Below are 25,068 nucleotides of genomic sequence, written 5' to 3'. Positions count from 1 at the left end.
GGTAATTTATATTTATTATTCCTTCTGCTTGAAATGCTTTTCTTTATTGCATTCAGGACTCTACTCAATAGTCACTTACCAAAAAAGGACATCCCTCCTCTTTCTGCATAAAATACCAGACTCCAGCATTTTCTATCCCATTAGGCTGCTTTATTTCTCTTCACAGAAGCTACTCAGAAATAACTTCTCTTCTTGTCTTCTGTAAAAATCTAAGTGAGACCATGCTCAGAGCTTACAGAAGAGTAAGTTCTGAAGACAGAAAAAAAAGGTCGGTAAAGGGAGGAAAAAGACAAAAGTCTAGTTAAGAGAACTGAGTACTACACTCATAAACAGCACCTCTAAGAAAAAAATTAGAGCTCAGAATTGATGGTTCTGTGGTAGCAAAGAGTATCAGGATTCCCACCCTCCACAGATTCCTGAACCCCAATATGGCACAGAAGCAGAAAACTGTGATCTTTTAACAAAACACTGTATACATGAACAAACATCACATACTATCAGCAACGATCATGACAAAGTCAAAGATAGAGGTCTTCCTTCTATTTTCTGGGGTCCTGGTTATACTTTACCACATAGACTGTGGTAGGAACTTTGCAGAGGACAGAGTCCCCATGATGACCAAGAGTAAATTTCTCATCAGCACAGCAGCAGGAAAGAGGCTCTACATCTGATTTTATTTGAATTAATAAAAATTTTCAAAATATACTTCTTGCTCAGCAGGATTTTGTCAAGGGCTTTCTGTGCCTCCTAGATCTGGATTTCTGTTTCCTTCCTGAGACTTGGGAAGTTTTCAGCTTTTATTTCTCCAAATTAATTTTCTGCCCCCTTTTCTCTCTCTTCTCCTTCTGGGATCTCTTTAATGCTAATGTTTTTATGATTGATAGTGTCACTGAATTTGCTTAATCTATTTTCCTTTTTTATTATTATTTTTCTCTCTTCTCTTCAGCTTGATTGCTTTCCATTACTCTGTTCTCCAGGATGCTGATCCATTCCCTGCTTCCTGTAGTCTATTTATTCCACCTAGTATATTTTTCATTTTAATTACTGAATTCATCTCTGAATGGTTTTTTTATGCTTTCTATCTCTTTAAGGGTCTCACTGAGGTCCTCCACTCTTTTCTCAAGTCCAGTGAGAATCTTTATGACTGCTACATTAAATCCCCTATCAGGCATATTACTTCCCTCTGTTTCATTTAGATCTTTTGCTGTGATTTTGTCCTGTTCTTTCATTTCGGACACATTCTTCTGTTTCCATATTTTGTCTAAGTCTCTTTGTCTGTTTCTATGTGTTAGGAAAGTTAGCTGCATCGCCTGATCTTGAAAGTAGTGAGCTTATGAAAAAGAAACCCTGTAGTGTCCTGCAGGGCAATCAATGTCCCCTATTCACCAGAACCTGGCATTTTATGGGTGTCTCCTATGTGTGTGTTGCCTGAGCCCTTCTGTTGTGGCTGAGCCATATTTGCCTTCAGTCCAGTTGTCTGCCATGGCTCTCTTTGCCTGTTGTGAGCAGGGTTTGGTCCCTGTGTTAGTGGGCCAGTCTGAGGCCACCTTGGGTTTGAGCTGGGTCAGACTAAGCATTTGTCAGATCTGCAGTAAAAGTAAACTGCATGGCGCTCTCACTGTATTGTCTCCTAAGAAGCTTTCATTGATGGGTAGGGCCCCCATCCCACTGCTGGGGTTGCAGTTGAACTGGTGTGTGGTTTTCTTCCACTCTCCCTTGAGCAAGAGCCAATTTGGGGTGGTGGTGACCTATGCTGGGCCTGCTTGCATACTGCCATGCTTGTGTCTGCTACGGACAGACTTTTGTGAGTGTGTACAGCGCAGAAGAGTGTGGTAACAGGGCCTGCTGTTACCAAGGGATGTGGAGAGTGTTTGTGCTAAGTTGGTTCCTGCCCATATATAGGCTGGGGGGCAGGCAGAGGAAATGGCACCCACTAGCTCTTGTGTTCCTGGAGAAGTCTCCTAAACATCCCTGCCCCACCAGCACATTCTCTGAGATTAGCAAACAGATCTCTTTCCCATATACCCCAGGCATTTTCAAATTGCTACTTCAGCAGGGCTATTTGTTATGCTGCTTTTTAAAGAAGGGGGCTCAGTTTCCTCTCACCCTCTAGCTCTCCCAGAGCTGAGCCCACTGATTTTTAAAGTTCCAAGTGTTAATCCCCACTGATTGTAAGAACTTAGAAGTTAAGCCCCTGTGGTTTCCAAAGCCAAATCTTATATGGATTTGTCTTCCCACTGAGGGTACCTCATGTCTGGGGTTCCGGGGGGGGGGGGGTCTGCTCCTCTCCACACCTGCAGTATCCCTCTCTCCCTGGGGACAGTCCTGCAGATCAGTTTGGCTCAGGACTGCGTCTCCACCTTTTCTATTCTCTTTGATGTGGCCTCTTCTCTACATTTAGTTGTGGAGAGTCTGTCCTGCCAGTATGGGTCATTTTCTGGGCTATTTACACTGATGTAGGTATTATCTAGTTGTATCTGTGGGATGAGATGAGCTTAGGATCTTCCCACTCAGCCATCTTCCCCGGAAGTCCCAAAGCACATTGTGAATGAAATACAAATTTCTGATTATAGTCTTCAAGACTCTACATGGCCTTGTCCTTTTTTAGCAACCTAACCTCATCTGCGCCCTGTTCCCCTTTCTCCCTGTGTACCATACTTCTCTTTTAGTTCTTCAAAAATGTCAGGTCTTTTATAGCTCAGCTTGTTTCCTTTACCTCCAATGCTATTTCCCTTCCTCTACTCCCACTCTGATTCCTTTTAGTTCTTAGGTCTCAGCTTATATGTCACTTTCACAAAGAGGCCTTCCTTGAACATCCTATCTGAAACTCTCCTGTCCCAAGATTCTCCATCACTCTACCTCTTTGATCTCTCTTAGCAAAAGGCAGAGTTTTTCCATTTGAATAAATAAAACAAGATCCAAATACATACTGCATACAAAAAACACCCTTAAAATTCAAATTATCTAAGACAATTTTGAAAGTATAAGGAAAGTAAAAGATATACCATTCAAACAGCAATCACAAGAGAGCTGGAATGGCTATATTAATACCTGACAAGATAGATTTTAAAACAGGAAATAGTACTAGAGACAAAAAGGAATATTTTGGAGCACGTGGGTGGCTGAGTCAGTTAAGCATTTGCCTTTGGCTCATGATCTCAGGGTCCTGGGATCAAGCCCCATGTCTGGCTCCCTGCAGGGAGTCTGCTTCTCCCTCTCCTTCTGCCCCTCTTCCCACCACCCCCACTTGTGTTCTCTCTCTCTCAAATAAGTAAATCAAATCTTAAAAAAAGGAATATTTCATAATATAAAAAGGGTCAATATATCAGAAAGATATCACAGTTATAAATATACATAAAGATAGTCCCCCAATACATAAAGAAACAATTGACACAGATATTTCAACAGCTGGATATCTGAATACCTCATTCTTAATAACTGATCTAACACTACACAGAAAATCAGCAAGAATATAAGATTTGAACAATGTTACTGAAGATTAGCAGAATATGTCCCCCTAAAATATGCCACTTTGGCATAAGAACTATTGTGAGCTAAAGACACTTGAAAAAACAGCAGATGCAAGAAAGGTCCTCTGACCTTTGCCTTTCTTCCTGAAAGCAATCAATAAAACTCCTATGGGAAAGATGCCCTTCCTATAGCAGGAAGAAAAAAATATTATTATCAAAGACAATGAGTAGAGGCCTACACAAGTCTATACAAACAGACCTTGTTAAAGTAACTCTTAACCTTCTGTTAGTCTCCCACTTATTTTAGTTCCTTTTCCACAACTGCTAATCTTTGTTCAACCTGGTATAAAAGCACTTGATGCCATCCACTTTCTGGGTCTTTATTCCCCCATGGGGGCTCCCAAGTACATGTTAAACTCTATACTTTTCTCCTGTTAATCTGTTTTATATTAACATAATTCTCAGGCCCAGCCAGAGACCATAAGAGGGTAGAAGTGCCATTTTGCTTCCCCTACAATATCAATCAATTTGATCTCACATCTATAAAATATTCCACCAAACAGCACTAGGATACACATTCCTTTCAAGCTCACACAAAGCATTCTCCAGGACAGTTCATAAGCCGAATCATAAAATACGTCTAAAAAATTTTGAAAAACATTGGTTTTCAATCACATGAAATTATTATTATTTTTTTAAAGATTTTATTTATTTGACAGAGAGAGTACAAGCAGAGGGAGAAAGAGAAGCAGGCTTCCTGTGGAGCAGGGAGCCCAATGTGGGGCTAAATTCCAGGACTCTGGGATCATGACCTGAGCAGAAGGCAGATGCTTAACCGACTGAACCACCTAGGTGCCCCAAAATTATTATTTTCTAAAAGATTTTATTTATTTATTAGAGAGAGTGAGAGAACGAGATTGAGAGAGAGAGAGAGAAAGAGAGCAAGCATGAGGCGGGGAGGGGCAGAGGAAGAGGGAAAAGCAAACTCCCTGCTGAGCAGGGAACCCAATGTGGGGCTCAATCTCAGGATTGGAGCCAGGTGCTCCAATCACATGAAATTAAATTAAAAACTAAAAAACAACAACAACAACAACAACAAAAAAAAAAAAAAACGGGAAACTCCTGGACATCCTCAAATATTTGGAAATTGAAAAACATACTTCTAAAAAACCCACTGGTCACAGAAGAATTTGCAATGGAAACTAGAAAATATTTTGAACTTTGTGAAAACAAAAATAAAATACATCAAAATTTGTAAGATGTAGCTTAAAACAATAGTTAAAAGGAAATTTATAGCTTTAAATGCTTCTATCAGAAAAGTCTCAAATCAATAACCTAAGCTTCCACCATAACAAACTAGAAAAAGGGCCAATTAAACTAATCAAAGCAAGCAGACGAAATGAAATAAGTATTAGAGAGGAAAGCAATGAAAAAGAAAACAGAAAATAAAGGAACCCAAAATTTAAAGATAGATTAGATGGACACATAGACACATACACACAAACATACAGGAATGAAATAAAGAACAGCTTTACTGACCACGCAAGAATGTAAGGGATTATAAGGAAATATTATAAACATCTTCATGCCAACAGAGCAGACAACTTTGATAAATGGGAAAACCCTAAAACTCTAGAATCCTAGAAAGTACAATTACCAAGCCAAACTCAAGAAGGTATTAAAAAAATCTGAGAAAAATCTGAAAACATGGCGGAGTAGGAGGATCTTAGGCTGATCTTCTCCCACGGATACACCTAGATAAGAGCCACATCACTGTAACTAACCCAGATAACAAACCTACAACTGGCAGAACAGACTCTCCACATTGAATCGTAGACAGTGGGGGGGGGGTGGACAGTAGGAAGGGTGGAGTCCCAAGAGAGAACCAAAGTATCATGTGAGACTAACCACAAACTCAAGGGACACCACAACCATGCAGAATGGAAAGGAACAAACCCCACATCAGAAATCCCAGGAATAGGAGACCTATACTAGAGACAGGGAAGCCAAGTCCCCATAACGCTTGCCTTTGAAAACCAGAGGGGCTTATCTTCTTGAGCTTTTACTGTCAGTAGGGCTTAACACCAGAAGCTTTAAAAATCAGTAGGCTCAGCTCTGGGAGAGTCAAAAGAACAAAAGGAAACAGTCTCCACCCTTTAAAGAAACAGCATAACAAACACCCCACTGAGACATAGCAAAGGACAGCAGTTTAAAAAGTGCCTGGGTTATATGGGAAGAAGATTGATTACTAATCTCAGAAGTCTGTGGTAGAGAAGTAGCGATCTTTAGGAGACTTCTCCAGGAACAAACGAGCTGTTGAGCATCATTTCTCTCCCCAAACCTCACCCTCCAGTCTAGATACTCAGACACCTGTGGGAACCAGTGTAAACACTCTCCACCCACCTCTTAACACCCTGTGCCCTCCTCCCACTTCTCGGGTAGACTAGTCCCATCCAGCAAGAGCCCCTACAAAGCATCTCATTCTGTAAGCAGACCTGGCAGTAGCCAGCAGCACTTCAAAGTGACTCTTCCCCTAGAGAGAAAGAAAGAAAACACATACACCAGTTCAGGTACAGCCCCAACAGTGAGCTGGAGGCAAACAACTGATCTGACTGCCAGCCCAACACCAACAAAAATCTCACAGGAGGCAGCACAAAAAGAATTCCCTTTAGTTCAGGGTCATTGAAATCCCAACAGACAGACGCGGGCAGACATCTGGTCTGACTGCAGGCCCCACCCACCAACAAAATCCTATCAGGGGGCAAAGCAGAGAAACTTCCCTGCAATTCCAGGTGACTACAGGCCAAGGGCAAACATCTGCTCTAACCCAACCACAAAGCCCGAGACGGCCCCAGAATTGTCCTTTAACCACACAGAGACCAAACCCTGCCTACAACAGGTTAAGAGGGCAATTGCGTCAAGCAGACTGAAGGCAAACACAGCTCACTGGTAACAGCAGGATGCAAACAAAACACACAGGGGACACCTGTGAAGCATCAGGTCTGGTGAACAGGGGACACTGCAAAGCAGAGCACTACAGTACCTCTTTATAAGGCCCCTACTATCAAGACGAGGAGACGCAGCTGAACCTCCTAATACATGGAAACAGACTCTCAGTGAGGAGACAGAGGAATATGTCCCAAATAGAAGAGCAGAACAAAGCATAGCAAAACAACTAAATGAGATAAGCAATAGGCACGATACAGAATTCAAAGTAACGATCATAAAGATACTTACTGGACTTGAGGAAAAAGTGGAGGAACTTAGTGACCCCTCTGACAAAAAGACACAAAATTAAAAAGAACTAATCAGAGATAAGAACTCAATAATTGAAATTTAAAATGCACTCAAAGGCGGGGGGGGGGGCGCATGGGTGGCTCAGTCAGTTAAGCGTCTGCATTCAGCTCAGGTCATGATTCCAGGGTCCTGGGATTGAGCCCCACATCAGGTTCCCTGCTCAGTAGGGAGCGTGCTTTTCCCTCTCCCTCTGCCTGCCACTCCCCCTACTTGTGCTTGCACGCACTCTCTCTCTGTCAAATAAATAAAAATCTTTTAAAAATAAGATAGAATAAAATAAAATACACTCAAGGGACTAAATAATAGACTAGAGGAAGGACAAGATGAATCAGAGAGCTGGAAGACAGAGTAATAGAAAGCAAACAAAATGAACAGCAAAGAGAAAAAAGAATAAAAACATCACTAAGTTAAGGAAACTCAAGATATCATGATATGTAATAACATCAGCATTATAGGAATCCCAAAAAGAAAAGAGAGAAAGAAAAGAGAGCAGAAAATTTATTCAAAGAAAAAATATTGGAAAACTTGTCAAATCTGGGGAAAGAAACAGAAATTAAGATATAGGAGGCACAGAGAGCCCCCAAGAAGGTCCACCACAAGACACACGGTAATTAAAATGACAAAAAGTAGGGGCGCCTGGCTGGCTCAGGTGGAGGAGCACGTGACTCTTGATCTCCAGGGTCCTGAGTTTGGGTGTAGAGGTTACTTAAACAAATAAACAAACAAAAGTAGTGATAAAATGAGAATTTTAAAAGCAGCAAGAGAAAAGAAGATAATTACATAGAAGGAGAAACCCTATAGGGCTATCAACTGATTTTTCAGCAGAAACTTTGCAGGCCAGAAGAAAGTGGCATGATATATTCAAAGTGCTGAAAGGAAAAAACCTGCATCCAAGAATACTCTAACCAGCAAGGCTATCATTTAGAATAGAAGGAGAGATAGTTTCCCAGGAAAACAAAAGTTGATGGAATTCATTCACTAAACCCCCCGGCTTATAAGAAATTTTTAAAGGGAATTCTTTGAGTGAAAAGAAAAGGCCATAATCAGGAGTAAGAAAATCAAGAAAGGAAAAAATTTCATAGGTACACACAAACATAACAAAAGTAGTAGATTAATCACTTATAAAACCAGTCCAGAGGCTATAGCACAAAAACAGTAAAGGTCTCCAGCATCTCTACAGAGCAGACTGTCAGGTAGAGACTTCCTAGCCGTGAAATGTATATCTAAGGTTCAATGCTAATTTTGCACCAGTGTCAGTGGTCAGGAGCACTTGGTAAGGTCCTTTCTGATGTGGGATTGTCGAGCCCAATGGTCAAGAGAGAATGAGATGTTTTACATTGCAAAAAGATATTTTTATTATAGCACAGGTAAAGGACCCGTGGGCAGAAAGAGCTGCTTTATAAGAGTGAGGAGCATGAGGAGTAACTGATTACATAGGGTTTTCTATCCTATGGAGGGGAAAAGTGTGTTAGGGCTCAGGAAATTGAGTCTATAGGTTTCTGGAAGTTTGACTATTCTCAAGATTGGACTTTTCTTGTAAATCATTAAGACGTGACAAACTGATAGAGTTTCATGTCCTTTATGACTGTGATCTTTATCAGCTGACCATTGGCTTTTTCCTTCCTTTGTTCGTGGGCAGTCGTAAGTGCCTGAGAAATGTTACATGTATCCCACTCCTACCTTGGCAGGGGCCATGCAGAGTGTCAGTTTCCCTTTTGCCCTCAGCTTGCCTTTTGTTATCTCATCATTTTCCCCCTGGAACAATTCCGAACCTTACATCTTTAAGGTTGTTGAAAGTGGAAGGTCTCATCTTCTGCAGCTTCTTCCTGCTGAATAGGGGAATGTCCCTACCTATGAGTCAACACTGGTCAGCTGAGAATGTATAGGGGAGTTATGAAAGACATAGGCAGAAGAGTCCAATCTGGACAGCAAAGAAGTATCTCTGTGGGTGCTAAGGACTACATGTCAACATGAAGTTATTGTAGTGATGGAGCCTCAACACCAAGTAGAGAAACACTGAAAAAGGCAACATATTAGAATTAAAATGGCTGTAAGAATGAGAAGTCCAGGGGCACCTAGGTGGCTCAGTCAGTTGTGTGACTGGCTCTTGATTTCAGCTCAGGTCATGATCTCAGGTTCCTGGGATCGAGCCCCACTATACTCAGTGAGGTGTCTGCTCGGGGATTCTCCTCTCTTCCTCTCCCTCTGCCACTCCTATGGCTCGCATGCTCTCCTTCTCTCAAATAAGTAAATCTTTAAAAAGAAACAAAAAAGAATGAGAAGTCCAACAAAGAGACCCTTAATAGTTGACCATAGTCCTCCTCAAACCAGGAACTTAACCAGTCACTGAATGAGAAGGAAATATTCAGCAGAGCCTCAATTTGAGTATGCATGTCAGTTAGTAACCCTATCACATTTTTGTGGTAATCTGGGGTATATACATAACATTCTGTTTTAATGAAGCATTAGGTTCCTCCTTGAGCTGCAGTCAGAATATCAAGACCCATTCAGTTGTGGAGGGCCACCTTCTGAATTTGTGGGTGCCTATGAGTTGGGTCTGATCAAATGTGGGCACTGTATGCTTGGCTAAAGCCTCTATTTGTCGTCTTATATCACTAGAGGTGACTCCTGGGGCAAATACGGCTAAGGGATAAAACTATCAAGAAACCCTCTTAGTTTGTTGTCTAACTTTAACAATACTTCAATTATGAGGAATCATTGGCAAATGGGAGAAGACTTGTCTGGGAATATGGGCATCCCCAAGTGCATCATCCAATCCAATCATAAGCAAATTCAGACCATCCATTATCTCCACAAGTCCATAATTAACCCCATAAAATGGGGTATGTTCCAGCTTTTAGAGGGCAATTTCATCATCCCAGCCACAAAGAATTGATCAAGGTGATAGCTGAGTTATACAATTGTTGGGGAATCCATCCCACCTTCCAGCTTGTTCAAATAATCCTATGCCCATGGGATCCTGTTAGTATCTCCACAGAATAACAGGCAAGATTGTCTATACATGAGCTATCGTGGCCACTTCTCTGAATTTTACCTCAAGTTTTCTAGCTTGGGCAAACAACAAACATTTAAAGGCAATCAGAACTAGAATTTAACATCCACAAAGATGTGTTATTGAAACAACTTTTCTCTCTAAAATTATCATTATTTCCAGAGATAGACAAATTCATTCAAAAAACAAGTTCAATTTTAACAAACTTGGCCTAATTATTTACACAAGCTCAGCAAGAACAGTGATTGATCATATAGACCTTTTAAAATTTGCTTTGCCTGAACTTTTTATAAGGAATCTTGACTGAACTTTTAATAGCCTCTATAGGCCAGAAGCCAAGCCAAATACTTGCCATGAGACATGCCTGCAATACGTGTAGATTTGGGTGAATTCCTCTTCTCAAGGTCCCCAAAATATCCTGAGCTTCCTGCACCTGTCAGGAAATGACATTCTTTACTCACCTGATAAGGCTGCTGGGAACTCTGTAAGTAAGTATCAGGCCAACATTTCTAAGGGGATTTATTGGCTTCATGTTTCATAAAGTCAACCTTAGTTCCCTAAAGTGGTATGGTCATATCTGAGTCTATGCATGTCTCTTTCAAATATGACATTCCAGTCAAAGCCTTAGTAAAATAACCAATATTTCTAATGGTGTGCTGTTACAAGAACAGATTCTCCTTGAACTTATGTAAACAACTATAACTGCCATGAGAGAAAGAATATTCACTGAGTTTCTGAATTTCAGAGGGTTTACACAGAAAAGTCAAATGCTTCAATTTGTTCACAAAGTAATATTTTATACTTTTGTATATCATAAATACCTTAAGAGAAAGTTTCCTTAATCTGGAAGAGCAAACATTAGCGAACCAGCAATGTTTCAAACAAGAGTCACAGAACTATAATCATCTTCTTCAGCTCATTTAATTCCATGTTACTAATTCTTGTTTGAATGCAGCTATTTAGTTCTAGAAATTTTTTTTTTTTTAAAGATTTTATTTATTCGACAGAGATAGAGACAGCCAGTGAGAGAGGGAACACAAGCAGGGGGAGTGGGAGAGGAAGAAGCAGGCTCATAGCGGAGGAGCCTGATGTGGGGCTCGATCCCATAACGCCGGGAACACGCCCTGAGCCGAAGGCAGACGCTTAACCGCTGTGCCACCCAGGCGCCCCAGTTCTAGAAATTTTTACCTATTTGTTTTATGATTTTAAAGATACCAAAAACCCGCAATTGTGAAAAAAAGTCCTTTTTATGACTCTCCTTGAAGATGAAACTCATTTTGTAAATGACAAAAAACTATAATGCAGTTGACAAGGAAATTCAGTTATTTCTGTGACACGTTAACACTTTAATAATCAGAATATCAAGTGATGGCCTTACACCAAAACATATTAAAACTTTAGGAATTGCATATAAACTCTAGAATAGTTATAGAATTTGCCCAAACATAACATTTAACCGTGCTTCCAGAGTAACTTAGACCTAATTGTCAAAAAAGACTTCATTTACAATTCAAATCTTAGGGAAGTTTGTTAAAAGCCCTCAGAAAGTTGTAAAGTACATGCCTAAATAGGATTATAGATCATTATAAAACTTAAATCTTATTTATTTAACCAAGGTGAAAATAACAGATTCCAAAGGCAAACATGTAGGGTTATATGGTTGTTAGCAAAACTTAGCTCCTTTAACATTGAGAAGTTTCACCTTTCTTAAATAACCAAATACCTGATAAAGACAAAACATAGAAACTTAGGTTTTCCGGGCAAAGAAAAGAGAAAAAAACTGTTTACATTTTTATCAAGTGCGAACCAACAATCCAAGAAAATTTTGGCTTTTTAACAGAGAATAAAGCAGAATTTCAATCTTATACTAGTATGCTTTTAAAAACCATCTGATGTGGAGAACAAAGGCAAAAGGAAATGTAGATAAAATTAAATTTCCTTATAACCTGCAGCCATTGACAAATACTTGAGAAAGCGTATGACATTCCTCCAGGAACTGCCAACTGTCTTAAAGTTAAGGCCTTGCTAAAGGGAAAAACAGCCTTAGCTAGGCAACAACTAGGCCTCCAGGATCCTGTAAGTCTTCTTTAACATACGAAAATGACTTTGGAAACTTCCCTTGTCTTTACCTCCCCCAACCCGAAAGTGTATCATCAATTGGTCAGCTCATTCTGTCCACAGGTCCTCACCCTGGGCTTCAATAAAATCATCTTTTTGTACTGAAAACGTCTGAAGAATTCTTTCTTGGCCATTGGTTCAGGGACCCTACTTCATATCACATTCATTTCAGCTTTAATCTTGACCACATATAAAATTCCCTTCCAAAGATTTCCCTTCATAAACTTCCTACTTTTTCATTCAGAGTTGCTTCCCTTATTTCCATCAGTCTTAATTACATTTCACAGAATTTTAATTCTTAGAAACCCTAGTTTCCAGGGAAAATTGAGTAGTAACTAATTGTGAACTGTTATATCAGAATTCTTTAGATCTGAAATTTATTCTTTTAAGATCTTATTTATTTGAGAGTAAGAGAAAGGGGGGGAGTGGGGAGAGTGGGGAGAGAGGCAGAGGGAGAGGGAGAAGCAGACACCCCGCTGAGTTCGATACCAGGCCAAAGTCAGACACTTAACTGAGCCGCCCAGGTGCCCCTAGATCTGAAATTTATAAATACATTTTATAATTTCTAAAAACATAGGTTTTTTCCACAGTACAATTTTCAACAAAGCATAAAGCATGTTTACCAAGAGACCCAAGTATCTTAGTTTCTCTGCAATAAGAAGCCAAAAGCACAAACCTAAGTTCAGAAATCAGTGCTTTACACCTATTTAGAAAAGGCCTAGATGTCCAACAAATTCAATCCTATATATCATCCAAGCAAAACTTCAAAAGTTTCAGGTTACCAAAGACAACAAAAGCTATCTTAACAACTACCCATGGAAACTCTGAGACACACAAAATTAACTATCATTTTAAGTCACCTTTTTGCTGACAAATTGCCACACAGATCATGAGCTTATTTGACCTTCCGCACACCTGGATAAAAGTTTTATATTTAATGCTGATAACTCCAAACACATGTATATCTTAATTAAACCAACAACCTTAAAATGGTTTCAATAATGTTCCACCTGGGTATACTTAAAAGTCAATCAATTTGCTCCTCATTGTCAATTTTTTACCTGGGACACTGGTGGGGAAATCTCAAGTGGGCAGTGTAAGTCCAAGAAGTGCTCTTCGCTCCTTAACACTGAGAGGAGGAGGAGGAACCAATGGTGGCAGAGGCACAGACGAAGGTATAGGAACCAGTTATGCAGGCTGCACCCAAGGCGGTGCAGAAACAGGAGGAGGGGTAGAGGAAGGCAGAAGTGCTCTGCTGCCTGGAAGGCTGGAGGCAGCTAAAAGCCCAGAGGGCAGAGAAAGAGGTCTACGGGTCCTAAAGCTCATCAGCTTGAACAGATGAAAAGACTGGTTTCCTTTCCACCAACAAATGGAAATAGGCAGTCCATATTAAGCTGGAGAAGACAGGAAACTTCACCGAAACAAAAGGAGTTTTGGCAGCTACTTGGAAATATTCCCTAAAGTCCCCATTCCAAGATGGGTTTACCAAAGACAGTTCGTTCCAATTATCATGGCCTAATGGACAGAGGTACACTATGTCCAGGCCTTCATGGCCCTAAATCAGGACCCCTCTGCAAGGGCCTCTTGCAGAATATGTTTGGCCACTAACCAGGCTAGAAAACCCCTTCCCAATATTTTGGATGATAACTGCCTAAATGGGCCTCCTCTGAATAAACCCAGGTTGCTGGAAGAAACATGGGCCATCCCTGACAAAGGGGACACTGACTTTCTCTCTGTTTCTCCTAATAGACCGAGGCTACTCTAACCGTATGTGGGGGCTTCTCCCTCATTCATTTCCTGGGTTATATTAGCAGGGGATAGTAGAGGATCAGTAGAAGGTTGTATGCCAACATACAATGGTCTACTGGTGACTATCTCATATGGAAGGAGTTTATGTTTCCAAAAGAGTGTACTGTGAATAATCAGTAGAGAAAGAGGTCACACCTTAGCTCAATGTTTATAATTTGAGTCATGTCAAACACAGCATGTTGGATAAAGAAATGCAAAAATCAAAAAAAATGGAATTTTCCTGGGAGCTGGGGAGAACCAAGTGGCAATCTTGGATTTCCCATAGCCTTGACTGTTCACTGAATTTACAGCCCATCTCAATCTAATTCGGGAACAGACTGTTGGCCATGTCACAAGAACATCAGGATGGTAAAAGTCTGGCAACAAGACGTCATTCTTTGCAGGAACAGAATGAACTTCATCTACATGTGCCATAACCTTTACAGATTCTGTTGCTACTGCCTTTGCATGAAACTTACCAAGGACAGTTCCCTGATGTCCTGGTTCAGTCCTTTCAGTGTGAGCTTCAATTTTGATGACAGTAATTTCAGAAAGAAAAACAGCACTAAGAAGACTGTTTTACTTGAGTATTTTTTATTAGGGCCCCAGTGAATGTGAGGAAACCCCTTTCTTTCCATAACATTCCAAAATCATGGACAATCCTGAAAGCACATTGGCTATCACTATAAATATGAACAATTTGCCCTTCTGCTGTTATCTGGCATGTTTTGGTAAGGGTATGGAGCTCTGCTTGTTGGGATGGTTTAGCTTGTGGGAGATTTCTCTTTTCAAATACTTCATATTGGGTGGAAACAGCATGGCAGCCTGAAACTCCCTTTCTCATTTTTATGACAGACCCACCAAACACAAAATTAGATCAGGATTAAAGGGGTGTCTTATAAATCAGGACATGGTGTCAAGAAATGGTATGTTATTACCTGACAGTCATGGGGCTTGCCCTTGTCAGGCAGGAGTGGTAATGTAGCAGGACTGAGAATGTTACAATGTTTTACATGTAGATTAGGTGGTGAATGTAGAAAGATCTCATTAAAGGACTCTCGGTGATGGGTATTGAGGAGGGCGCGTGTTGGGATGAGCACTTGGTGTTACACGCAACTAATGAATCATTGACACTACATCAAAAACTAATGATTTACTATATGTTGGCTAACTGAACATTAAAAAAAAAGGTTAGTGGGCTGCACAGAAATGTTGAATTAATTCAGAGTTAACAGACTTTTGACAGCTGGTAGAGTTTGTAAATGTCATTTCCTAAGGCTAGATCTGCTGAGGCTTCTACCAATTTTGCAGCTGCCTTGAGGTACTTTGTTTTTTTTTTTTTTAAAGATTTTATTTATTTATTTGACAGAGATAGAGACAGCCAGCGAGAGAGGGAACACAAGCAGGGGGAGCGGGAGAGGAAGAAGCAGGCTCATAGCTGAAGAGCCTGATGTGGGGCTCGATCCCACAACGCTGGGATCACGCCCTGAGCCGAAGGCAGGCGCTTAACCGCTGTGCCACCCAGGCGCCCCCCTTGAGGTACTTTGGATATACCCAAGCAATTAAATGAAGTTTTATGCTACAGTAGGCGGTAGGCCTATGTTTATTACCATGTTTTTGTGGGAGACCAGGTCTTGAGTCTCTTTCACATATAAATAAAGGTGAAAGGTTTTGAATAGTTCAATAGCCCTAGGGCAGGTGGCTCTTGCAGGGCTAGGTTTGGTTTTATAAAGGTCTATTCAAGTTTATTCTCACAGGAAAACAGCTCCAGGACTGAAATTTTAGTAAGCTCACAAAGCAGGGAAGCAAATAAAGAAAAATTAGAAACTCCTAGCCTGTAATAACCAGCTAGACCTAAAAATCCACAAAGCTGTGGATCTAGGAAACTCCTGGTTTAGCGTAATTCTTTTTGGAGAGAGCTAGATTCCTTCAGCATTTAGATTATGACCTAGGTAATGAACAGTGTCCAGAGAAAACTGTAATTTTTTTTAGGTAACTTATGTCTTTTTTCAGCTTTACAGCAACTAAATGGAATCTTTTATGGATGCCTCTTTGGTAAATGAGCACAGCAAGAAGTCATCCACATATTGTAAAAGGGTCAATTCCCAGTGAATTGGAAGGTACTTAAATTTTGATGGAGCACTTGGGAGAAATAAGAAGGGGCCTCTGTGAACCCTCAAGGCATCACTGTCTAAGTATACTGTCAATTGTTGCAAGTAAAAGCAAATAGATACTAACTGTTGGGATCTATAGCGATGTTGAAAAAGGTCTACAGGAGTAAACCATTTTGACTCTGGTGGAATTTGTGACAAAAGTGTTCATGTTTGGAACAAATGAGAAACAGAGAGTAACTACCTTCTTTATAGCTCTTAAATCCTGGACAAATTACTATCCCCTCCCATCATGTTTCTGAAGCAGCAAGAAAGGAGTACTATAAGGGCTAGTACAGGGAATTAGATTAACCCCTGGATGATTAGTCTTATATTGGTAGTGTGATACTTTGTATGGCCTCAGGCTTTTAACACATATTGGGACAACTTAGAAAGAAGTTCAGTTGTATCTACTTGAACTTTTATATGCTCTGCACTTTTTATTCTCCCAATGTCAGTAATGAAGTAGCCCAAACAATTCCAGGCACCTCAATTAAATTAAGGATTTCTTTTGAAATTCATCTTCAGTATCAAGGACAGATGTAAAGAACATTATAGATCAGATTGAGATTCTGAGGGAACTCTAAGGTGAGGTCTCCACTGGAGGCAAACTGTATTAGCCCTTTGAATTTAGAAAGGAGATCTCTAGCTAACAGATTGACCAGGGCTGTATCATACAGCAAAAACAAATATTTTTCATTGAAAGGTCCCAGTCATTTGTACTGGTTGTGATATAAATTCTCTCTGAACTTCATTAGTACCCCCACTATGGAAACTTCTTTTTCATTCTGAGGGATTTGTTGTGTATGAGAGTGGGGTATAAAGCAGAAAGAATAGCTCTGGTATCCACCAGAATTTGTCAAGGTTTTCCATTAATTTTAATTTTGTTTCTCCTTGGCTACTTAAGGATATTATTGGTAGCAGTTTACCAGAGGGTCCCTGTCAATTTTGGGAGGGGACCATATGGATATTTGATTATTAAGGAATTTGTATAGGACCTTATAAGACAATTTTTTCATTAGTGCCCTAATTGATTACAAGTGAGACATCAGCTCCTAGGCCAGCTTATTAATTACAGACTACCAAGAAGAGTAAACATGGATGGCCTAGGTATTGTTGAAGTCTCTGGCCTTGGAGCTAGTGTAGTTGTAAAGACATTAGTTCATGATCTCGGTCCAAAGCCTTTCAAAGTGTTTGGTACAGTCAGTTCAGTTAAGCTTGTGGCCTCCCATCCTATTTTGTCTTTTTATTAATCCACTAATGTCCGAGATAATGCATTCACAAATAAGGGAGCTATAGCAGGTTGGGTGGCCTTATTTATTGTGTGGAAGAAAATGCTTTAGGAAGAGTGCTTTCAGATGGGCCCTAAAGTGTGCAAAAGATTCCATCTTTCTTTTGTTTTCATTCTTGAATGGACCAATTAGTGTGGGCAGGGAAAATGGCAATGGCTTGTAAAAGTTCAACTGCTATTTTGTGAGCGCTTTCTGGTTGAGGATCTCAAATATTATCCTCCATGTTTGGCTTTCTTGCTTCCTACACCCATTTTCGGGCTTCCCCAGGTTTGACCAACAGGTACACAAGCTGATAAAGATTTGGCAGCTTGGGGTCATAGGCCCTGTTAGAAGGTGAGGGAAGGACAATAAAGTATCCCCCAAAGTGAGAAGGTACTTTGAGACTGGAAAATAAAGCAGGCCACTCCCTATGGTTTACACAGTTTCAGACAGGGTAACTTATTGACAGGGGGAGTTGGGCAGATGACAATCCATTTGTGCAGTTATTCGCAGCAGTGTCTTAACCTCAGTCTACAGATTTTATAGAGAAAGGGGATGCACAGAGGAACACTGTAGTGAGATCAAAAGGTCTGAACACACCTCAAAGAGTCTGCAAGCACCTAATTGACAGCTAACCTTGAATTCGATCTTGTGGCACCACCCCTCAGTTAGGAAGGGGAAAGACTATGTTCTCTCTAACAGATTATGGGAGGCCAAAACAAGCCTCCCTGTATCCCAGTCTTGGTGGGCATTTCGAAGGTATGTATATTAACTTACAATGGGCCCAGAACCCATAGGCCCAAGAGAGGTCAAAACAAGACAGAGGACCAAAGATTGAGTCAGTATTGTCAGCACTCCTACAAGCCCCATTGAAGACTCTATAAATTCTGCAAAAAACTTTTGTGCTTCTTCTGGAGTGTTAGAAATTTGACCAAGGGGTGAAAGATAACTGAGGGGATTCATATGCACCTTCATGTAACTTAATTTTAAAACTTTACTGTTTAACAGTCTCCCAGGGTAGAAAGTCAGTTTTAGAGAGAGAATTACTAAATTTGAGTATTCCGGTAAAGAGCAGTAGCAGTCACATCAGTCATTAGCCTTCTGTAATGAATCTCTCCATGAAGCTATTTTAGAATCTTAAAGCCTTCTGGAAGCTTCTACTTTCCAATTAAAAGAGGTATTCCATTTCATTCATTTAATTCAGGAATCCTTACTTTCAAGTGCCCTTCTCAAATAAACCATCTTGTATTAACTGTAATGTTCCCCATAAAGGCCCCTGTAATTCTAGACTGTTTTAGTAAAATGTTGCCATTTCCAAAGATATTCACAGTTCCTGGTACCATAGTTTTAGACATAAAATAAGCATGCGTGCTGGAAAGTGGTGCACTTGACTCTAAAATTTAAGAATCCCATTAGCTAAGCCTTTGGGTCTCTTGGAGCTGAACTAATACCTAAAAGGGATATGGCACTGAGTTCAGGTTTGTGCAAGTTTTACAGTGTGCCTCACTGCACAAATGTTTTCTTGAGGTAGGCAGGTGACTTACCATCAATCTAAGTGGTTCTGTAACCAACTTATCCTAACATAGGAGTCTCTGAGTTCGGAAGCAAGGCATTCTAATAGCTCTTAAATGCCTCACCTGTGCCCACCAATTTTTAGGGCTTTTTGGCCTCCAAGATCCCAGCTAGCAATAGCCTTTATTTACACAAAACAAGACAAACAAATGTGCACTTCAGCACATCAGGACTAACTAAAATATGTCACAGTGGACTGGCCAGCAGAAGGCCCCATGTGCACCACCAGCAATTCCCTGAATCAACTAAACCAGCAAACCCCAGGAAATGAGGACTGCAAATGGGAAATGGAGAAAGGACTCCAATGTGGAACTGAGGACTAAATCAAGGGCTAAGTATTAGTGTTCCATTAGTGCCTCCTCTGTGAGGCTAGAATGACTCGTTAACCCTGGACTGGAAAGCCCATTAGATCAGTAGCTCAAATGCAAAAAAAGAACGGGGCTGAAACTGAGAGGGACTTACCAAGAGCCCTCAGAAATGGCAAGACTATGAACTCAAAAGAGTTCTTGGAGTGCCACCCCTGTGTTTCTCCTTGTCCCTAAATGCCGTCAGAAGTTCACTTGGGATCCTGATGTTGTCACCAAATCTATTAAAAAACAAAATTTAACCAAGAAATTTGAAGATCTAATTGGCGTTTTAAAATGTTTCATGAATCAGGCAACAATCCATCTAGCAAGTATAGGGGAATTCCACCCAAGTTAAGCAAAAGGAAGGTTTCTAAAAGCAAAGATCGGGGATATAAAAAGGAATTTATGAGAAAGGAATGCATTGTTTACGCAAAGTCACCCTTCTAAGGGGAATGGAACGAGGTCTATCAGTAAATTTCCTAGTAGTGCCAAGAATATTCCATGTTGAGTGATTGAAGATTACACTCCCGGAAGCCTGAAACTAGTTAAGTTAGATATTAAGTCTTGTTTTGTTGACACAGGGCCTTAAGCTAAATAATTCCATCATGGGCCTATGGTTTTCTCTTTAACAATACGTATGAATATCTCACAATTTAGCATCATATTTAATGGTGAAGGACAGAATGCTTCCCTGCTAAGATCAGGAACAATACAAGGATGTCCACTCTTGCCCCTTCTGTTCAATACTGTACTGGAAATTGTAGCCAAAGCAATAAGATTATTTTTAAAACTTAGAAAGGAAAACATAAAACTGTGATTTGCAGACTACAAATAGAAAATCCAAGAAATTCATAAGAAAACTATTAGAACTGATCAAAAAGTTTAGCAAGGTGACAGAATATGAGATCAATACACAAAAATCCATTGTATTTATGTATACTAACAATGAACATTATAAAAATGAAACTAAGAAAACAAGCCCCTTAAAACAGCATCAAAAAGAATACAATACAAACTTAAATGTGAGACCTGAAACCATAAATATCCTAAAAGAGAACACAAGCAGTAATTTCTCTGACATCAGCCATAGCAACGTTTTTCAGGATATGTCTCCTGAGGCAAGGAAAACAAAGTAAAAATAAACTACTGGGACTACATCAAAATAAAAAGCTTCTGCATAGTAAAGGAAACAATCAAAAACAAAAAGAAAACCTAATGAAGGAGAGAAGATATTTGCAACTGACATATCTGATAAACTGTTAGTATCCAAAATATATAAAGAATTTATACAACACACAGAAAAAACAAATAATCCAGGGGTGCCTGGGAGGCTCAATCAGTTAAGCGTCTGCTGTTGGCTCAGGTCCTAATCCTAGGGTCCTGGGATTGAGCCCCACACTGGGCGGGGGGGGGGGGGGGGGGGGGCTCCCTGCTCAGTGGGGAAGTTACTTCTCCCTCTGCCTGCCACTCCTCCTGCTTGCACTCTCTCTGTCAAATAAATAAATAAAATCTTAGAACAACAACAAATAATCCAAGTAAAAAATGGGCAAGAGACATGAACAGACATTCCTCTGAAGAAGACATACAGGTGGCCAACACACACATGAACAAATGCTCAATATCACTCACCATGAGAAATGCAAATAAAAACCACAATGAGATATCACCTCACACCTGTCAGAATGGCTGACCTCAAAAACACAAGAAACAATAAATACTGATGACAATGAAAAGGACAAGAAAGCTTCTTACTTCTTGGTGGGCATGCAACCTTGTGCAGTTACTATAAAAACTAGTATGGAAGTTCCTCAAAAAATTAGAGGTTAAAAAAAATACTCTATTTGGTATTAACCAAAGACTACAAAGACAAAAATTGAACCCCTGTTTACTGAAGCATTATTTACCATAGCCAAAATATGGAGGCAATCCAAGTGTACATTGATAGAGGATTGGATAAAGAAAATGTGGCATACACACACACACACACACACACACACACACACAATGGAAGAATATTACTAAGGCATAAAAAAAATTGCAACAACATGGATGGATCTAGAAGGTATAATGCTAAGTGAAATTAAGTCAGAGAAAAACAAGTATCATATGATCTCACTTATGTGTGGAATCTAAGAAACAAAACAAAGAAAAAAAGAGACAAAGCAAAAAACAGACTCTTAACTATAGAGAACAAACTGGTGGTTACTAGAGAGGAAGAGGGTTGGGGTATGGGTGAAATAGGTGAAGGGAATGAAGAGTACATTTATTGTGATGAGCACAGAATATTGTATAGAATTGCTGAACCACTATATTGTACACCTGAAATGAATATAATACTGTACATTAATTACACTGGAATTTAAAAAACAAATAAATATATATTTTTTAAAGGAATACAAGAGACACCTGGTTGGCTCAGTCGGTTAAGCGGCTGCCTTCGGCTCCAGTCAGATCCCAGGGTCCTGGGATTGAATCCCACATGGGGCTCCTTGCTCAGCAGGAAGCCTGCTTCTCCCTCTGCCTGCTGCTCCCCCTGTTTGTACTCTCTTTCTCTCTCTCTGACATAATAAATAAATTTTTAAAAATCAAAATAAAATAAAAAGAATGCAATACATAGAAGCATATTTAACAAAAGCATAAGACTTACACATTGAAAACTACAAAACAAAGATGACAGAAATTTTTAAAACTCTAAATAAATGGAAAACATTTTGTATTTGTGGGCTGGAAGACTTAATAGTAAGCTGGCAATACGCCCCCACACTGATTTAGAGATTCAATGCAATCCCTATCAAAATCTCACCTGGCATTTTTGCAGAAAGTGACAAGATGATTCTAAAATTCAGGTGGAAATGCAAGGGATCCAGAACAGCCAAATAATTTTGAAAAAGAACAAAGCTGAAGGACTTTCTATTACCTGAAATACCAGGAAAGTCTTCCCTTACGGACAACTCTGCTTAGTCCACTGAAATAAACAGGCAGGACACTTATTTACCTATTAGTAACTTGAGGTCAGGCTCATGATACCCTCCCTCACTTCCCCATCCCCCCAAATACTTCAGTAATAACTCGTAACCAGGGAGTAAGGGGTCATCTCTCTGAGGTGATAACGTAATTTCATCCAGAACTCTATAGTCCTTGTAACTGTCTCCCTTGACCTGACCAATTAGGAAAACTCAATCATTTGCTTAGTCCTTTTGTTTACAAATTATTTCAATTGTTCTAAGCAATAGGCTATTTATTATAATAATAAAATTATGGAATTGACTATTGTCCAATTTCTAAAGCTATGGAAATTAGCTCAGAGTGTCATTAAGTTAACTTGTGCGAGGTCACCCAGTAAATGGTAACTTATTGTGTAATGAGGATAGAAAGAGCTTACAAAGTGAATAATCATGTTCTAAGTTAGTATCAATTAGTTCTGATACAGCATTCAATGAACTCTACAGGTAGATAAAACAAGTATTTCCCTACTGTTTGGAAGAAACCAATGCTCTAAATATTTAAGTGATATGTCCAACTGTAGACATTTGTTGATGATTTACTGGTGGCTATTTCCAAAACTTGAAATGTGAAAAAAGAAAATTTAATTAATTTTACAAAGACTGTGGTTTATAGAATTTTTTTTCTTTTTAGATTATATTGAAGTGATTGTAAATGTTGGAAATGAGGAATTAAGCCAACTTAAACAGGGCATTGTCATAGTGTTATTTTGCTTTTGCTAAATGACCTCAGGAAGAAAGCCTGGTATTTCTCTTTAAAACAAAACAAAATAAAACAAAAATTATCACTAAAAGAGAAAAGGCAAGCCATTAAAGCAAGAGCATATCTTTGCAACATATAGAACAGTATAAAGCTTGCATCCAGAATATGTAAAGTGCTCCTACAAATGATTAAGAAAAACTATACAAAAATGCTCTAGAGACTCAAAAAGAACTCATAAAGAATATCCAAATGGCCATAAATATACGAAATGTGTTCAGTATCACTCATAATCAGAGAAATGCAAAACAAAACTACAAGATACAATCACACACCAGCAGAAAGTCTGAAATCTAAGAGTGTGACAAACACAAAAACCTGGTAGGGAAAGAGTGCAGCGGAAACTCTCACATATGGTTGGTCAGAGAGAAGATACTACTGTTTTGAGAAAGTGCCATAGTTTAGTAGATTCCAATGACCCAAATCTTCCATTCTTATGCATGAAATGAACAGAAAGTGTGTGTACAGGAAGCAAGTACAAGAATATTCATATCAGAGTTCATTATATCCCCAAAGTGGAAAAAACTATACATCCATCAATAGGAAAATGGATAAAATATGATATAGTCATCCAAATGGAATACCACAAAATACTTAAAAAGAATGAACTACAGTACTTAAAGGAATGAACACAAAAACAACATGAGTATATCTTAAGAACACTAAGTTCAAAAAGTAGTTTGTAACTGATGATGTTAAAAGTGGCACATTTAAAAATTAAAAATTGAAGTGTGAAAAAAAAAACCACATAACACTGAGGTAAAATAAACTAGACAAAAAAGAATACACAATAATCATGCACATAAATGTCTTAAAAAGTAAAATTACAATTGCTAAATTATGAAACTGAATTATTTCACAAGACCACTAAATTTAAATATTTAGTTTTAGGGGCTGTTCTGTATACTGTAGACATTTAGTAGTATCCCTAGCCTCTACCCTCTAGATGCCAGTAGTATCCTCTCAGTCATAACCAATTTGTCTTCAGTCACTCAAAATTATCTTCGAACCTTGCTAAATATTCCTGGGGGGCGGCAGGTGTGCAAATCATGCCCAGTTGAAAACCACTGCTCTAGAGATAGGAGGAAAATGGAGGAAGAAGGCATTTTACCATCTTACTCTGTTTCTGTTTTACCTAAATTGTTTAGAGGGAGCATGTACATAGCTGTTCTTTATGTAATTAATAATTTACAAAGAAAGCCTATTTCCTCATGGGTAAAATGGGAGTATATACCTAAACTCCTGAACTATAAATATTAAAACAGAAACAAATCAATTTCTTGGTACAGTTAAAAAAAGGAAAGAAAGTTATTTCACATGAATAGTTATTAAGAGCAGTGTTGAGAGAAGATGGAATCTGGAACAATGCAAAAATCTTGACTAGGAGAAACAGTTATTTTTGCCATTCACAAGGACAGGCAAAACAGAAATAAGAACAATTTACAGGAAATAAAATGAGCCTGATTTGGGATATATTACAATGGAAGAATCTGAGGGCCATTTAAGTAGAGCTGGAGCTGCTATCTAGAAAACAATAAAAATAAGAACTAAAGATTCAAGAGTTATCAATACATAGGTAGTACCCACAATCATGAGCCTTCAGAGAAAGCAATATGGCCACAAAGAAACTGACCATAACTGAGGAGTGAGAAATTGTACTCAGAGAGATAGGGCAAAACAAAACAATACAAAACAAAAAAAACACCAAAAAATAAAAAAACAGAAGACAGAGGGATCATGGAAGCCAAGAGAAGAGTTTAAAAAAAGAATAACTAAAGTCTCCTTAGATCTCATCTTTATAAAAAAGAAAAATTACGTAGGCTATTGGAAGAAGATATGAAAGAGATTCAACTCAGAAAGAGTAAGGTGAATCTCGAAGTAGCACTCACCATTAAAAGAATAACTCTAGAGCTGAGAAATCACCAGCCCTACAAGCCATCAGAGGAGGAAGGTTCTATTAAAAGAAAAGCCCTCAAATCTCTTGTACCTCTATCTTCTTGCAGGTGTACTCTGGTCCTCAGGAGAGGAGCAGGCTACACTCTCACTAGCAAACACTTTCTGAAAGGTCTGCAGCACTCTGGCCTCTGACCAAAGTAAAGTAGATCCTATTTGGACTATGAAACACACACCACTCAGAGTTAATCAGAAACTAGCATGCCTGGGCTCCAAACTTTTCATTGTAGATGCTGCTTCTAAAGATCAAGCTTCCATAAACATGTCTGATGTATTAATTCGGGTTAATGGTCCATGGAGGCTAGAATACAATGTATTCTCACTGTA

This window comes from Ursus maritimus, unplaced genomic scaffold (assembly GCF_017311325.1).
Source record: "Ursus maritimus isolate PB19 unplaced genomic scaffold, ASM1731132v1 scaffold_5, whole genome shotgun sequence".
Lineage (NCBI taxonomy): Eukaryota > Metazoa > Chordata > Mammalia > Carnivora > Ursidae > Ursus > Ursus maritimus.
Note: the sequence above shows the minus strand (reverse complement) of the source record.